This window comes from Callithrix jacchus, chromosome 9 (genome assembly GCF_049354715.1).
Source record: "Callithrix jacchus isolate 240 chromosome 9, calJac240_pri, whole genome shotgun sequence".
NCBI lineage: Eukaryota > Metazoa > Chordata > Mammalia > Primates > Cebidae > Callithrix > Callithrix jacchus.
Window position 1 is genome coordinate 95,035,825 of NC_133510.1, and position 17,759 is coordinate 95,053,583.

The 17,759-nt window shown below is 35.2% G+C and overlaps 1 protein-coding gene across 34 annotated transcripts in view; it reads left to right on the forward strand.

Annotated features, from left to right (window-relative positions):
- MGAT4C (MGAT4 family member C) overlaps positions 1-17,759 on the forward strand; it is a 934,265-nt gene that overhangs the window by 623,956 nt on the left and 292,550 nt on the right. For 19 of the 34 annotated variants that reach the window (XM_035257229.3, XM_035257235.3, XM_078338085.1 and 16 more), the window contains exon 1: positions 15,333-15,478. The exons of the other annotated variants lie outside the window; for them this stretch is intronic. The gene's annotated coding sequence lies outside the window, so the exon portion shown is untranslated. Of the gene's footprint in view, positions 1-15,332; positions 15,479-17,759 lie in introns of those variants that run through there. 34 annotated transcript variants of the gene reach the window in all.

Below are 17,759 nucleotides of genomic sequence, written 5' to 3' on the forward strand. Positions count from 1 at the left end.
TGCAGGCTGCGGGACGGGGGCTGGCAGCTCCAGGTGCCCGCACGGGTGCAGGCTCCTTGCGAGACTGCGGCTAGCCCAGGCTTACTGCAAGCAGCTTCCACTGCTGGCACCAGGGAATGCAGTGACGCTCAGGAGATTTGAGAGTCCAGGAATCGCAGAGCCCCAGAGAGGATGTCACAGCTCGTGCTTGTCAGTGCTCAAAATCCAGAGGGGGCTGAGGCGGCAGGGGCCTGATGTGTCCGCACTGCCCCGAGCGTGCGGACAGCGCCTGACACCTGGTGTTCTCTCCCATTTCAGAGCAAAGCTGAGGCCGAGCTCAAGTGCTGGGTTTGTGACAGCACCTGAGCTCGGCCTCAGCTTTGCTCTGAAATCGGAGAGAATACCAGCAGAAGCTAGGCAGTGTGAGCAGGCATTTCTGAGCCCTGCTGGGGCAGGGGGGTGCTTCCCGGGCCTCGGAGAATGCAGAGATGCCTGGGTCTGTAGCCATGGCTTGGGCGGCTGCAGCTGCACCCCAGAGGGCGGATATCCTGCCTGTTCTGGACCCCAAGAGCACAGAAATGCCCAGGTCTGCACCCACAGCTGTGTGGCTACAGCTTCACCTGGGAAGCTGGAGGCTCCAGCCCAGCCAACTTGGAAGGGGCGGGGCGTCCGCCTGTTTTTTTGCTTCCCTTGCTTCAACGGAGTGCGCATCCCCAGCCCTTACTCCCCTGCTGCAGTGTTCGCAGTGGAAGCTCCAGACAGGCCTCTGATGCAATCAAAACAGGGCCTCTGGAACGGGCACGGAGGCTCACGCCTGTAATCCCAGCAGTTTGGGAGGATGGGGTCGGCGGATCACCTGAGGTCAAGAGTTTGAGACCAGCCTGACCAACATGGCAAAACCCCTTCTCTGCTAAAAATACAAAAATTAGCCAGTCGTGTTGGTGCATGCCTGTAATGCCAGCTACTAGGGAGGCTGAAGCAAGAGAATCACTTGAACCTTAGAGGCAGAGGTTGTGGTGAGATGAGATTGCACCACTGCACTCCAGCCTGGGCAACAAAAAACAACAAACAAACAAAAAACAGGGCCCCTATCCCCTATCTCTCACCATATACAAAAATAAACTAAAAAATGTGTCAAAGAAATAAACATAAGACTTGAAACTAAAAAAATAATGGAAACCTAGGAAAAACTCATTTGGTTATTGGTCTAGGCAAATAATTTATCACGAAGACCTCAAAAGTACAACCAACAAAAACCGACAAATGAAACTTAAACTCAAAAGCTTCTGCACAGCAACAGAGGGCGCTGACAACCCGTTAAACTGGAGAAAATATTTGCAAACTATGCATTTGACAGGGGACTAATATCCAGAATGTAGAATGAACTCAAACAACCTAACAACAATAACCCCTGCCAACAAATATTCCAGTTAAAAAGTGGGCAAAAGTCATTAATAGACACTTATCAAAAGAAGGCATACAAATGGCCAATAGATATATGAAAAAATGCTCAACATCACTAAGCATCTGAAAAATGCAAATTAAAAGCACAAAGAGATAATCTTGTGCCATTCAGATTGGCTATTATTAGTAAGACAAAAAATACCAGATGTTAGTGAGAATTCAGAGAAAAGGGAACTCTCATATACTGTTGGCAGGAATGTGAATTTGTACAAGCTTTCTAGACAACAGTATGGAGGTTTTCAAAATCTAAAAATGTAACTACATCTTCATATAGCAGTTGCACTACTGGGTATCTCCCCAGAAAAAAAAAAATAAAAAATACAAAAGATCAGGCTGGTCGAAGTGGCTCATGCCTATAATCTCAGCGCTTTGGGAGGCTGAGGTGGGTGGATCACCTGAGGTCGGGAGTTCAAGACCAGCCTGACCAACATAGAGAAACTTCATCTCTACTAAAAATACAAAACATTAGCTGAATGTAGTGGCACATGCCTGTAATCTCATCTACTCAGGAGATTGAGGCAGGAGAATCGCTTGAACCCAGGAAGTGGAGGTTGCAGTGAGTTGAGATTGCCCCATTGCACTCCAGCCTGAGCCACAAGAGCAAAACTCCTTGTTTCAAAAAGAAAAAAAAATCAGTGACTCAAAAAGATATCTGCAATGACAGGCTTATTGCAGCACTATTTACAGTAGCAAAGACATTGAATCAACCTAAGTGTCATCAATAGAAGATTGGATAAAGAAAATTTGGTATATATACACAATAGAGTATTATTTAGCCATAAAATATATGAAATTATGACTTTTTAAGCAACATGGACAAAACTAGAGGACATTATCTGAAATGAAATAAGTCAGACACAGAAAGATAAATATTGTATATTCTCAATCATAAGTGGGCACTAAAAATGTGTAGACATGAACATAGAGAGTGGAATGATAGACAATAGTGACTCAAAAGGGTGACAGGATGGGACAGAGTGGGTAAGGAGAAATTACTGAATGGGTATAATGTGTAGGATGTGGGTGATTGAGACCCTAAAAGCCCTGACTTGATCTTTATGTGATGGATGCATGTAACAAAACTGCACTTGTATCCCATAAATTTACGCAAATAAAAAAATAGAATATTTATTTGGCTCTCTAGTCTAGACGCATATCACTCATCTTTCGTTTCATCTACCAATTTATGATATTGTAACCTTAAGTTACTTTAAAAAAAAAAAGTTTTTACCTATATATAGTAGGGTAAAAACCACTATTTTAACAGAAAATACATAAACTATTTTTAACAAAGTTTTTACACTCAACATTACTATACCTAGGAATAAAGTTGAAAAATATTCCATATGGAAATTTAGTCAATAAAAAATTTTAAAAGTAAAAATAAGAAGTAAAACATTTTAGTAAGTGATATAAAATATATATTTAAATGGCTTATCTTTTCTCTAATTCTGACCACAGGTAGAAATTACTTTTGTTATAAAATACAAATGATGTTTAAAATTAGAAAATTAAAAATAAATACCAATTACATGCCAAAGTATTTAAGCTTATATGCATGTTTTGTGTGGTATAGTAGAATATCTATATATAAATTTAGTTTACAAAACGAATCACAAGCCTAAGAGAGTAAGACATTCTGCCTGATTTCAAGAACCTAGTGGAAGATACAAACATTTTAAAAGTCACAGAAGTAAATCTATTGCAATGATAAATGCAACAAAAGAGAGCTATCAGGATATAAGGTCACTAAAGAGAGATTTGATTTAATAAGTTAGGCAAGAATGACTTCTTTGTAAAGGGATAGCTGATCTGGGATGAGTAGAGACACCTAGATAAAGAGAAAGATGACATACATAGAAATGTATTTGGAATAGAAAGCATATGCAAAGAACCTGTGGCTGAAAGACGCAACATGACTATGAGTGATTGATAGACTCAGATGGCTTGGCATGTGAGAATAAGGAGTAATATGAAAGGAAGACTGGTTAAAAAGCATTGCATGTAGAAACAACTTTCTGGGTATATAAACAGGCTCTGTAGCAAAATAAATTATTGAAGAAATGGGACTGATACTTGTCATTTGCGATGGAGAAGAGAGAAAACAAGAGTGAGATGAGAAGGCTGATGGAAGGTAAGGCTAGAAAGATTGTGGTCAAATCGTATAGGACATTGTAAACTATATTAAATGTATGCCTAGTGTTCTAATGTTGGAGCGATAAGCATGTGGGAGTTATTTATATCCTACTGCTCAAGGTCACTGCCAAGGTCTGATTACAAAAATTCAAAAAAATTGCAACCTCAGGCATAAATGAGTTAAAGGGATTGCCTTCCTTTATATAAGAACAAGAACTTGGGAAGGATTTCAAACAAGCATGAATGTGGTGGTGGTGGGTGGGGGGTATGTTAAGAGTTTCCTTCATTTACATTCTGTAATGTGATTTTTACTTCCCATTCACAGTGATTCTTACTTCCTTCCAAGGCAGAGTGAAACCCTAAGGTACAACACACTTCTGGTATGCTCTCAATTAATCATGAACTCTATTACATCTAATCAATTCAAGATGATTCAGAAGGTACTAGAGTGCCTTGATATGCCTCTTGGTCTTGGTTGTGAATATTGAAAATCAATAGAGTACTATGGATACACAGGTTGCAAAATATTGGTCTGAATCAGTCATGACATTATTATATATCTTAAAAGTTACTTTTCTCAGGAAATTGCTTCTAATAGCTTGCTGATCTTTTTTACTAATTCAAGTGAGAAACAGAAATATTTGACATTTCAACCTTCTAGGTAAACTTATGTTTATGTTAACTGACCAATAAGAAAATTGGTCTGCTATGTTTTATTTAATGTTTCATGCTCTCCCTTGACTAAGAATTCCTTGAAACTAAAGTATGAGTCATATTTGTGTTTGAATCATAGCAATTAATGCAATGTCTGGCATTATATAAGGTCTTTATTGTCTGTTAAATGAATAGAAACGATGTTGATGCAATTTGGGTTTTTAAATATGTTCTGCTGCAGAAATTCACCAGTTCTTAAAATGTCAAATCAATTCAATACATGTTTAATGAGCTACTACTACTCTGTACAAGATAGTGCTAGACAAGTATTTATAACTGACTCACAAATGTTTTCAGATGCTGCTTCTATCAGACAGTTTTACTTTATCATGCGCTCTATTGTTCCTTCTGGTTCTGTTGAATATTTATGAGTAGCTACATATGCTGTTTAATGAACAAACCTTCCTCTTTATTGGAAAAATAAAGGTGTATATCTTATCTGTTTCAACGATATTTTCATTACATAAAAATATAATTTGATATGGTAAAAATTCATCCCTTCAGCAATTACCAATTAGTAAGTACTAAATAACTATCTAAATAATTTATATAATCTATTTCTCTTTTTAATATCTTTATGAACCCTTTTGAGTAAGATCACAAGTTAGGCAACATTGTTCAGACAAGGAAAATAACTTGCTCCTTGTCATGGTGCATAAAGTATAGAGTCAATAATTGAAAGGAAGAATCTTTGATTTACACTCTATGTTCTGATTCAAGTCTAGTAATGGAGCAATTCTAGAGAAAGTAAGTGTAAATAATAACTAACTCTGCTTCATTTCCTATATAATCACACCTTAATATGAAAATAATTTGAGTTGGAGGTTTCTCTCTATTAGGAAGTTGGCACATTAGAAATTATTCAATATTAATTTTGATAAATTTTAAAATATAAGGTAGTAGGCTTCTGGCTATTTCTGGCTATCAGGGTATGGCTGTGCCTGCATCAAATTCTAATTTTAAAAGGCCCAAAGTAACCACATAGCTATTGAACAGGGCAAACTGAGAAACTAGTTTAGAATTAAGACAGTACTTTAAGGGGCAGATGCATGCTTACTCTCAGTGGGAGCAAGGGATCGAAACAATAAAAGGTTGTTGGGAGCCAGCTGCAGACAACAAGGTTTTTTTTTGCTGTTGTTTGTTTTTAACAAGTGTATGTTTCTCTTTTTTCTTTGTGTTTTAAATTCTCTTACCACCTAATTCTCTGCAAACATATTAATAAGGATTTGATATAAATATTTGATATTTCAACTCAAGCTTCATTTTTTGGGCAGATTTAATTTTAATGTATCCCAACATAATAAAGCCTACTTATCTGGTAATTATGTGGTAAAACAATGCTGATGAATAGTAAAATGCCTGCATTGGAATTGGTTAGTTTCCTCTCACTACATTCAACAAAATTTTTTCATGAATTACAGGTGTCATAATTATAAGAATGTTGTTCAAAAAATAGAAAAAAAAATGTTTTTCTAGGAGATAATCTGGGCTTTATTCAGAACCTTCAACAAAATAAGACTTTTCACATATAATGTTGTATGGTTTATGATATGGGGCTATTATGTTACCTACCAGTCAGGGTGCTGAATTATGGAAACCATGGAAAGGATGTTGTTATACTGAAACTGCTTTACCTAAATTCATTCATTTATAATTTAGAAATCCAATAATAAACTTGAGTTTTAGAATAATCTTGATACTAGAGACAAACTGTTTCTCTCATTTCCTAAGTGAATTACTCTGAGTTGCATGACAGATTTACATGGAAATAGATGTAAATATAATAAAAATTACAGCCATTATCTATTGACCATTTACTACATGCTAGGTGCTTTGTACATTGCATATCACAGAATTTCTATATTTTGGTGAAAAGGAGAGCAAAATTATTTACTCACCTAAAGGTTAAGTCATTTCTCAGCAAATGGAGAATCAAGGTTTAACCTCAAGCATTCTATGTAGTATCTGTTGAATATATGAAAAGCATATGAAACCATACGTATAATTTCTCAGTTATCTTTAAAAATCCTGAATGTTATATTTTTGTCCTTGTTCTCTCCTACCTTTCCAATACAGTAATAAAACTATGTTCATTGATACTCCATTTGCTGACATGCAACGTGGTGATAGTCTGACTCCTGAATTTTTTATGACTCTTTTTTTTTCTTTTTTCTTACATTAGACTTGCAGGATATTCTCTTTATCCTCAGTAATTTAAAATTTTAGAACAGTGTCCCTTAATGTCGGTCTTTTTCTTCCATTCTGCTAGGGCTTCCATGGGTTTCATCAATGTTGAAATTATGTGTCCTTCCAGTTATAGATTAACGCCAGTAATTACACGTAGTAGAAAAATGACTGTTTCCATTGCAGAAAGAATCACTGTAGAGGTGATTGTGGCGGTGGCCCATCTGGGGCAGCCACTGCAGGCACACACACTGGCTGTAGTGGGGAAAGCGTAGCTGGGGCTGCCCACTCTGTGGAGCCTAAACAGGTGGGAGCTCTTTCCCCTATTGAGTTAGCAGGGTTGGAGCCCCATGCTCCCAGGCCCAGCCATGGCTCCGAATTAGGACATCCCTGTGCTCTTGGGGCCTGGAAAACCCCCTTGTCCCCATAGGCTGGGAAGTGTCTGTTTCTGCTCCTCCTCACTCCTGGTGACTGCTCCCATTTCAGAGTAAAGTTGAGGCTGATCCCCAGTGCTGCTGCAACCCAGATGGGTGTGCACATTGTTGGCAAGGCACTGACATGCCAGCCCCCTGCTGCCTTGGCCCCCTCCAGACATTGCACAGCAACAAGCTCAGGGAGGGATGCCAGTGGATGCTTAAGGTGGCTTGGCGTCGACCTTTAGGCACCCCTCCACACAAACAACCTGGATTCTACAGATGGAATGTTCATTGCATCAGGAAGCAGACAAGCTCCTGGGAGGAAAGGGGTGGGATCCCCGTGAAACCCCACCTTTAAGACAGAGCCAGCCAGAAGCTGGGGAGCGGGCTGCCAATTCCAGGGTAAGTCATAGCCCAGAGTCAGAACTTGTGGTTTTTCTGGGCCTACCCATGGCTGCCCATGAACCAATCAGCATGCACTTTCTCCTTTCAGAGCTTATAAAAACACCAGACTCAGTCAGACACAGACAGATGTGGGGACTACCAGCTGCGGGAAGGAGGTACACATTTCAGGTCTCCTCAACTCACTGAATGATCTGCCTGCAGAAAGGAGTTACCCACTGTTCTGTTATTCAGTGAAACTCCTCTCTGCCTTGCTCACTCTCCAGCTGTCCTCCTATTTCATTCTTCTTGGACACAGGACAAGAACTTGGGACCTACCAAATGATAGGACTGAAAAAGCTGTGACACAAACAGGACTGAAATACACCCTCCCACTCACCACATTGCAGATGATGAGGAGAGAAGAGCTGCAGCCCTTCTGGGAGTTCAGACCTGAGGGCTCTCTGAGTCAGGGCTGTGATACCCCCTTTGGGGCTCTGTGGTTCCTAGCATTTCCAGGCTTCTGGGTACCACCATGTTCTCCACATCCAGATGTGGGTACCTATAGCAGAAGCTACATGCAGTGAGTACATCTGGTCTAGCCACAGCCTTGCATGGAACTGGCACCCAGGTTGATGTGTAGAGCCACCCACTCTGCTGCAGCAACTGGTGTGCCTGGCTATATGCAGTGGGCAGGCCCCGCATCACTTACTCACATACCCCTTGCCACTTTGCACCTGGCTCGCCCTTGGCAGGTGTGAGATTCAGACTGTTCGTGTGAGCTGAGTGCAGCCTGCCAGGCTGAGTGGGCAGAATGAATCTAGCAGGCACAAGCAATACTCAGGCAGAAAGCATAACCAGCCACAGAGGTTTCTGGCTATTAAAGTAACACGCCAAAGATCCTGTGACAGAGGACCTCAAGAAGGAATCTCAAGAAGGAATATTTTGTGGCCAATACTATGGTTTTAGTTTTAAGGTCTGTAGGCATATCTTGTATGTAACAAACCTTAGCAGTGTTTATACAGAGCAAGACTAAACAGACGATGAGATAGGTTTTAAATAGAGTAATTTAAAATCCATGAAAGACAGCTCTATATTAGGGACAGTATTTAGGAAGGAATAAGTTGTTTGAGCATGAGAAGAATTTAGCAGGCCTGGTGAGGTGGGTAGCTCCTTTCACAAAGAGGATGAACTCTAAGCCCACTTCCACACACTAAATCAGAAAGTCCCAAGAGCCACAGTTGGCTCATTCTGAGATATGGAATTTGGGGAACATTTGGGGACCTGGCCAGCCACCTGACGGTTACAAAGTACCTATAGGTCAGACTGTGTATTCCAGTAAGGTCTATAGTTTTAAAAAGTATGATGTCTTACATGCTCTGCTCATGTACCCCAAAACCTAAAATCCAATAAAAAATTTAAAAAAAAAAGTATGATGTATGAATAGTCATTTGTTTATTACCAGCATTTTATTAATTGATTTTGAATGCAGAGTAGTGAAGAGATAGCAATATCTTCCTTCTAGCCTATAAGTAGTTTTGACCCTCTATTAGTTGCATTGCAAAAAAGATATAGAAATTGCAGATCGCCTCTGGCAGAAGAAAACAATTTCTTGTTATCTCTTGCATTCTTACAATGTCTACTTAGTGATATAACCTGGAAAGAGCTAGTGTATTTTCCAGGTCTACACTTTCAAACATGTAGTGACATAGATGAAAGATAAATATGCCAGCTATTTCACAAGGCTTCAGTCATACTTATTTGTTATTTGTCTTGGCAATTCATAAAGTTCCCATAGCCATTAGAGTAATCATTTACCTTTGCTGAATTCACAGATTAAGGTGAGTAATGTGTTCCTGGACAACAGTCAATCAAGATCTGGTCTAAGATCATTAATTTCTGTTGCCTGGCTACAATGTTCAGAAAGGGTGGCTGTAATTTAACCACTTAAAAAATGGCTAAAGGAGCACCCAGACATTTTCTATTTTGGTGACCTATGGTTGTAGGAGTACACTGTTACTGAATTGTTCCAGGTAAAGTGTAGTGGAAGATGCATTACCTAATATCAGCTAATAGCAAAACTAGCAGTAAAGTACACAAATTTAAAGGAGGGTTATTTAATGAAGTTTGACAAAATAACACGTTTACAGAAAGTTATTCTAGCCCTATATTGCTAAAAACAAGGAAGTCCTGAAAATAGGCTGGAATAATGTAAGATTTAAATGAATTGAACAGCAACTGCTCTTGACAGATCATCATGAAACAAAAATGAAACAATTGATCTTAAAACAAGTATATTGCAATATCCTCAAATGTAAGGAGAAATAAACTTACGCTCCATGTTACATGTATAGCACTAAACATTGAAAACAACTCTTAGAATTCTTAGGATGTCTGTAACTGATTTCTGACTAATTTTTGAATGTACTACAAAGTTATAATAAGGTGAAATAACACAGAATCATTAGTATTTCAATTGGTTTCTCACTGTGTTTTATGTGTAAACATTAATATGTCTGAAGAAATGTTTTGTGCACAGCAGATTTGGTATGAATAACCCCCATTTCTGGTATAATACAAAGTAGTTGTGTTCACATGCTCCCCATCAAGATCTGAATTCAGTTTTAAGTTTCTATGAGACTCGCGTTGTTCCAAACTCATTAAGAGGAAAGGAGTCATTCTTGATTTTATATAATTTGGGTTACATGAGATAAAAGGCAAGGAAATTGAAATAATGAAAAAAATGCCAAGTGAAGTTTTAAGATTTTATGTTAGGAACAAAGCAAAACATATTTATAAGAAAGCAAGTAAAGTGTCTTTAGTTAAGGAGCAGTATGAATACACAAGATACCATTGCTCAGAGAACATGGTAAAAAGCAAATCCTTCTACTCATTGATCTCTAGGTTTTTTACAAAGATTAACCATGGCATTCAAAGAAAACTTAGTCTAATAAGCTTAAGTTTATGTTAAATTGGGGTATCTTTAATAAGTTAATGTTTTCACTTTGCATTTAAAAACAAGATGCTGAATCACTAAAATAGCAATTGCTTCTTATTTTCATGTCTAAGAAATTGTATTTCTTTAACAAAGAAGCAGTAAGACTTTTCTTCATCCTTACTAAATCATTTTCTCTTACTCCAGAGTAAAATTTACCGACGTATAAACATAGTTAAACATCTTGGAGCTATCCATTCTCAGAAAAGAAAGGTGATATGGCCTAATAATTCTAAGCATTTTCAAAATTTTTATCTGCATAGAAAACAGAAATAAATGTAATATACTGAAGCTGCCACACAATAGATTTAAGGTAGACGTAGAGAAAAAAAATGACAGTGCAGATGACTAAGTATAGAAAAGGAATTCAAGTGAGATCAATAAATAGATATTCTTATGAGTTTTAGTTATACCTAGGACTTAGTAGATGGAAAATGCAATTCCTAAATCTCTCTTATTGTAACAGTGAGTTATCATTGCTACATAGTCACAGTTATTTTGAAGACTAACTTTGCGTTTTTTAAAAGCAACATAAGACTTTGTGGAAACAAAATAAAAACTACTTATTATGAATAGACTAACCTCTGAAATAAATTTGAGATGAAACATCGGAATTTGTGTTAGCAAAAATACAATATTTTAAAGTTCTGCCTTTTCAATAGCTTCTGTTTTTCAATAGGTTTTAACAATATCTGTCTTTCATGGCTTATTCTCCTAAAACTGAAAAATTACCTACTTATGATCATTCATATACATAAGTTACTTATATACTTTACCTAATTATGGAAATTACCTAATTATGATCATTCATATACATGTTACTTATACACTTTATATATTATATTTTCTTAAATAAAAAAGGATAAACTAATGTATTAAGTGTTGGTGGCCACATAAATAGAGCTGCCATCTTGTAGATAACTAGGTAATGGGCCAGTCAATTTTGCAAGAGATAGTAAATGCTACATATACCTAACTGCTCAAGAGGAGATAGTAATGTTCACAACAGTTTTAAAGTTTTTTAAATTCTTAAGTCCTGCCTATCAAATTATCACTTGAAGGACACGTTCATTCTTTCCGAAGTTAGTAATAAACTAAACCTTATTAATATGTTGGTTGGGAAACATTGGAGGATGGTTTCTCCAGTTTAATTAGCCTCTAGTGCTGATTTGTTTTGATAATGTAAATAATTAGTTTAACCACAAAATTGATGTAACAGAAATACTTGTCAGGCAATTAAATATTGCAATGATTTCAGCTCCTGGGAAATATATAGTATGTAAGTACCACAATAAAATTGAGATGTACTTGGCTTAAACTACAAAACATCTTCAACTTGATTTGTCAAAAATATTGTATTGATTCCATGTTCTTCTTATTAGAAAACATTCACTAATATACATTTATTGAGAATTAAGCCTAAATGAATGTCTATAGAGTGTTTTGCAACCTCATATTAAGCTTTTAGACACTATTAAAGTTAAAATATTTAATGTTCTCTGAACTCACAAATGCCAGCTGGTCATTTTAGTTGGAGGAATGTAATAAATAATGAGACAGTGTTGGTAAATTCACTCTCAAATGCAGTGTTTGTTATTATCCTTTTATGAAATTAGAGCTATATGCAGCATTTTACTCCTCTGCATGTATATATTAAATAGAATATTCAAGAAGTCACACCATTCTTTCATTTCTCTTGCAATTTCTTAATGTTTTAACATGTTTACATTTAGAATTTTTTTTAAATCTTGTAATCAGATTGTATTTCTTAATATCATTTTAGGATAGTAGAAAATATTTATACGTCTTATCATCAATGTTCACATCACATACACACTGTCTTATTTTTGACTGTAACCTAGATACATGTGCAGACTGATGTTCAAGTATCATCAGGCTTTTTTCCAAAGGACATTCTGCAAATAAATTACTGAAAGTTCTTGACGTTCAGTATCTCTGCTCTTACAAAAGAAACACCACTAAAGAACTGCAAAAACATTTTATAAATTCCACTAATTATGACTTTCCAATGATTTCTCCCCACTGTAAGGGAATATGTATTTGTTTCTGTACTTATATATAAAATACCAATTTGGAGTAATAAGACCGATATGCATATATGACCCGTTATATTCTATATTTATCCGAAACATTCCTCCATGTATAGATGTAATTATTTAAAACTAAAATGTAAATTCTGTCCTAATGATTTACAACAAAATTTGAAACTTAAGACTCATTCATTATTATAGGCCAACATTAATATGAAGTATTTCTAGTACATTATCTTTCTTTCCTTTCAATTTTCCTAGGAATTAAAGTGTAAGCCAATAATTTTATAATTTTTAAACAATTCAAATTTTAGATATGAAGTTATTTTCATATGTAATAAGTGTGCCCCATCTTGTGTAATATTTAAGCATTGAAATCTACATTCTTAAAAAATCTCATTGACATATTTTAATAATAAAAAACAGCATTCTTTACTAAGTACCATACTCACTTATAAACAAATTTTGTGTAGGATGTAGGTAATTGATACAAAATGCCTATACATTGATATCTGTGTGAATTGACAGATAAATAAATAAACAAACCAAACAAACTAAAGTGCCTTCTGAACACTAGGAGTATTTAAGTTTCTCAATCTTTATATTGTTCTGTTTCTCTAGGCACATTATATGTGATATTCTCTCACCCAAACAAATGCAAAACAAATAAGAGAGGTTATGATTTGTGTGCATTAAATCACCAAAAATACCCTTATTTTTAAAAATTAACTCAATGTGTATATCTATATCTCAGCATGTTTTCTACATGTAACAGGATATAATCTAATTTGCTAGCTTTCTATCTTTGTCATTAAATATTTATACCATTAAAATTTTATATTATGCATGCAATATAGGATTATATTTTATTGTAGAAATAATTTTTTTCTGCTCACCATATCCTCTTAGCAATTTTAATATCTTAGTTTTATCATTTGTGTACAAAAAATACAGCTAATATTCTCATTGTCCAAATTCATCTCTCTGACTGTAATTCAATTTTATGTCACTTTGCATGGCAATGAATTTTTTGATACACATTTTCATCTAAACTGCCATGCTTTTAGGCAGAATTAAATGAACAGTGTCTTTCATGTTGGCCCGAAGTACATTTTGACAAATAGTCTTCTTGAGTTTAATATCTTGCACTTGACTAATCATTAAACTCTAAATTATTCTGGGAGGGATAACAACTTAAAAAAAGAGAGAGACTATTGAGTCAGTCAGTGATATAAATCAAGCTAATTTGAAACATTATTTTCAAATTGAAATTTTAAGAGTTTAAGATAATATTTATATAATTATTTTGAGAACACTAAAGTAACTCTACATTTTGAATCTTCCAAGTGTTTTTGAAATGAACACATTTGATTGTTTTATAACAACAATATTAATTGTATCTTATATTTATGTAATACATTTTTATTTTTTATAACAAGCTTCTATACATTGTCTCATCTCTATATCTTTATTATTTTTATTATTATTTTGCTGTATGTAGCACTACCATTCTCAGTCTATACATAAAAGATGTTAAGTTACCAGAGTTTTTACAGATAGTAAGTGGTGGAGCCAGAACTGGAGGCTGAATCATTTCAACCCTAGTCTAGAATTCTTGCTCCTATGTCACATACTAACTCTCTACTCAGAGCAATCAAATAAACTGACTATCATAAGTCAGAACTTGGGAGGAAATATGAACATATGAAAGTGTCTTTTCATATATTATCAACTTTTTGAGCACTCATTGAGGCCATTGAGTAAAAGTAATTTTCTGTCATTGGAAATGCAGAGGGAGTATAACAAGTATTTGCCCTGAATCCATTATTCAGAAAGAAATGAAATAACATAAAGGCATACAAGTGCACTCTTGATGACTTTTCTTTCCCTAAATTTGGGGTGGTTGAAGTGAATTTTCCTGTTCTTTCTTTAGGTGCTTGCACTGTTTGCATGCTGAGCTGTACAGCTTTCAAAGGGCTTGCCCTAGGATATGGCTGGGCTAGATTTAGAAGGAACTGGTCATTGAATAGCTCTGGTAATTCTTGGATCTCACAGTTATGCGGTTGACAGCTCCTTTTGCTAGGGAAAGCTTGGGCATATTTCAAGGTGATTGTAGTTTTGTCCCTCTGGCAGCAAAGCTGCTGCAACCAGCTTAGCCCATTATCCTCCTCTCCCACTGGATTTAAGCCTGGGGAGAAATCTGGGGCTTTTGACATGATAGAAGGTAAAGAGATGGATAATTATTCCCCATGTGTGCTCAAAGAGAAGAGCACTATATCATAGAGTAGTTTTCAATTACTGAAATGGGACTGTCTGAAGTTCCAGTGACTTATAAATTACTCTTTGTAAAAACCAATATTTAACATTATTATTTTAATGATGTGCTTTTAATATCTCATTCTTTAAGGTTTATTACACAAAACTTTGGAGACAGTGTTTAACACTCAGAGAATAAAATGCATTCCCATTTTTGTGTTTTTATTAGATTTAAAAACACAAATGGCTGCTCTGAAAAAATTGATTAAAAGCTTCACTGTACAATTGTTTACATTATAATTTTTCTCATCTTGACTTTTTTTAAATCCCAGGGGCTAGTACTGTAAAATCAATGCAAAGTAATTACCAAATTTAAAATTCCAGATGTTGTGATTATATACATCTTGTTCTTTAATATCCATTTTTTCAAATACCTTTTATAAACACTGTTACTTAATAAACACATTCAGAAAATAAAATTTTCACTAATTTGATTAATTAATTAGGTAAATCAGTCTTAGCATATTTAGAGGGCAGTATTTTCAGTTTGTGATCTTTCAGGAGTTCAACATTACTTTCACTCTCCTTTTAAAGCAGAAATTATAGTCAGAAATGAGCTTTTCAATTTGCAGCTGACAGTTTAGGGTTAAGATATGATTCCAGGTAACAGAAGCCAATGAGAGTACACCCAGTTGATGTTTGTGACATCATCTTCCAGTCGGAGTATATAGAACAGCTGAGGTAGCGTTCAGTTTCAGCACAGTGCCATTATGATGGATGTTTACATCTCTTCATTGAGAGCCAATTATCTTGCTTTTGTGTGAGGCCCAAGGATCACTCATGCTGCCAGGCTGCACAGAGCACTGTTGGATTAGCTGAACGAATTGTTTTCTCTATCTCTGGTAAGATCTTCTTCTGTTTTACCTTCTCTTTTAAATTAAAGGTAGATGTGTCTTGCAGAGGAAATAGTATAAGGGTCAAAGACGATTACTATCTGGTAAGCTTTTATTCAGCAATATTTATCATTATTTAAAGGACTATGGAGTTAGCAAAATGAATTGAAGAAAAGAGCTTGCTAACGTGTACCTGACAAACTAATTTGCAGCAGAAAATGAATGGCAGGTAAATTCAGCTTTGCTTTAGAAAAAGGAAAGTAACTGCTATTATAAGACCACAATTTTAAATGTGTTTTTAAAACTACATATGTGTATGTGTATCATTCTGTTTCATTTCTCTGTATTTTTCTATTAGCAGTAAAGAATAGTAGTAAAAATCGTCAATCAAGTACTGTTGCTATAGATTTAAAATGAGTCAAAGTTTCTAATTGTTAAATGGCAGTTCTTTGGGACAGTTTTCCAAAGTTGTGTCTATACAGGAAAACAAAATTTATAAGTGAGCAAAGGCTCTGGCTTCTGAAATAAAGTTGTAAAACTTTACATTCATATTTATCATTTAAATCTAAGGAAATAATAATGAAAAATTTTAAGAAAGAGTTTAAGGGCTTCTTTCTGAAATTAAGAGATATTAAAATCATTTATTGCATATTTGTTATGCTTTGTAGTACATAATAAAATACTGTCTTTTATGTAGCCACAAAATATTTAAATCCTAAAAATGTGTATTTATATTATTTAATAATTTGTCAGTAGTAACATTTATGCCTGAGGATCTGGTTATATAGTAGCAAAACAAATATATTTACAGCTGTTGAACTGATATGGATAGGTGATTGAATGTGACAGAGAAACTGAAAAGTCACTATACTAAAAGCTTTCAATTGACTAAGAATGTTCACATGCTAACGAATGAAGAATTCAAAAATACTTTTATCCCCTCAAATGTTGTCTATTAGTATGATATAAAGGAGCACACTGCTGTTATTTTAAAGTTGAATGCAGTTATTTATGAAATAAAGCCACAGAGAAGTATAATTAACTGTTATTTTATTTAACATGCTCTTTTATTTTAATACCATCTCCATTCCTCCTAGGGTAATAAAACTTTTGAATAATAGCTTGTTCATCAAGCTTTCATATGCTTATGCTTTTTAGATTTATTTTTACTCCATCTTTAACATAGGATATTTCTGTCTATGCAAACTAGTAATTTTGATAATTAAAATTCAGGATTTGGAGATTCTCCAGTTGTGCTTTAAGACAGCAGGGGTTTCTCAGCTATGTCACACTCTGTATCTTATGCTAGCCCAGTCCTGTTCGGCAGCTCTAGACATTACTGTTGTTCAAATTGTCTCCTTTGGTCAATTAAGGTCTGAACAAAACTAAGTCTATAGAAAGTGTCAGCTGCTGTGTATTAATGAAATCTAAACAAGTGAGCTTAATGTCTCAGTTACAACAATGTATAATCCACAAAACCTCAAAAAGCTTCCAATACACATCTAGAGTTAATTTTTTGCTCAGGAAAATTTAGGTTGGTATATTCTGTGAATTTCAAAATTTAAAGGTGAAACCTAAAAGTTTTGATAATATGAGCTTGAAAGCATAATGATTCACTGCTTTGAAATGAAGTGTTTTTTTTTTTTTTTCTTTCCTTAAGTACTCTAAAGTGGAGTAGTAAAACCCAGTGGTATTGACTATGTCATTTTCACAGGTGATCAAACTTAACTAAGGGAAAAGCATTTGTCTCCTAATAATTAATTCTCTTAAAATCTATTTATATCATTATGTCAACAATGAAGAAAATCTTTTTCAGCTAATAAATGATCTAGACATTTAAATAGTATTTTTTTCTGTGTGTGATTTCGTCTTTCAGTATTAGCTTGGTTAGTCCCAAATGCACTACATTGATGGTGACTGCAAGTGTTAAATTGCTTAGCTCCTTATTTTCCTTTGGACAACTTTGTACAACGCAAGTACACATATGATCTACATGGCTGATCAACTTCATTCATTTCACAAAAAGTTTTTATTTTTTATTTTTTAATTTAAGAGAGGACATCAGTGGGATCATAGCAATTTCCTATACCACAAAGTCCCTAGGAAAGTTCTCAGTGCAGGATGACATAAATAAATGATGTGTGATGCTATATATACTGCTGTGTTCTCCACTTCCTTTTAAATACATATGCTCTTTGTCTGACTTAAGTAACCAGTATTAAGAAAAGATGGAAAACAATAGGCAGCTATGAAAAGATTCTTACTAACTCTTCTGAAGTTCTCTGAATAC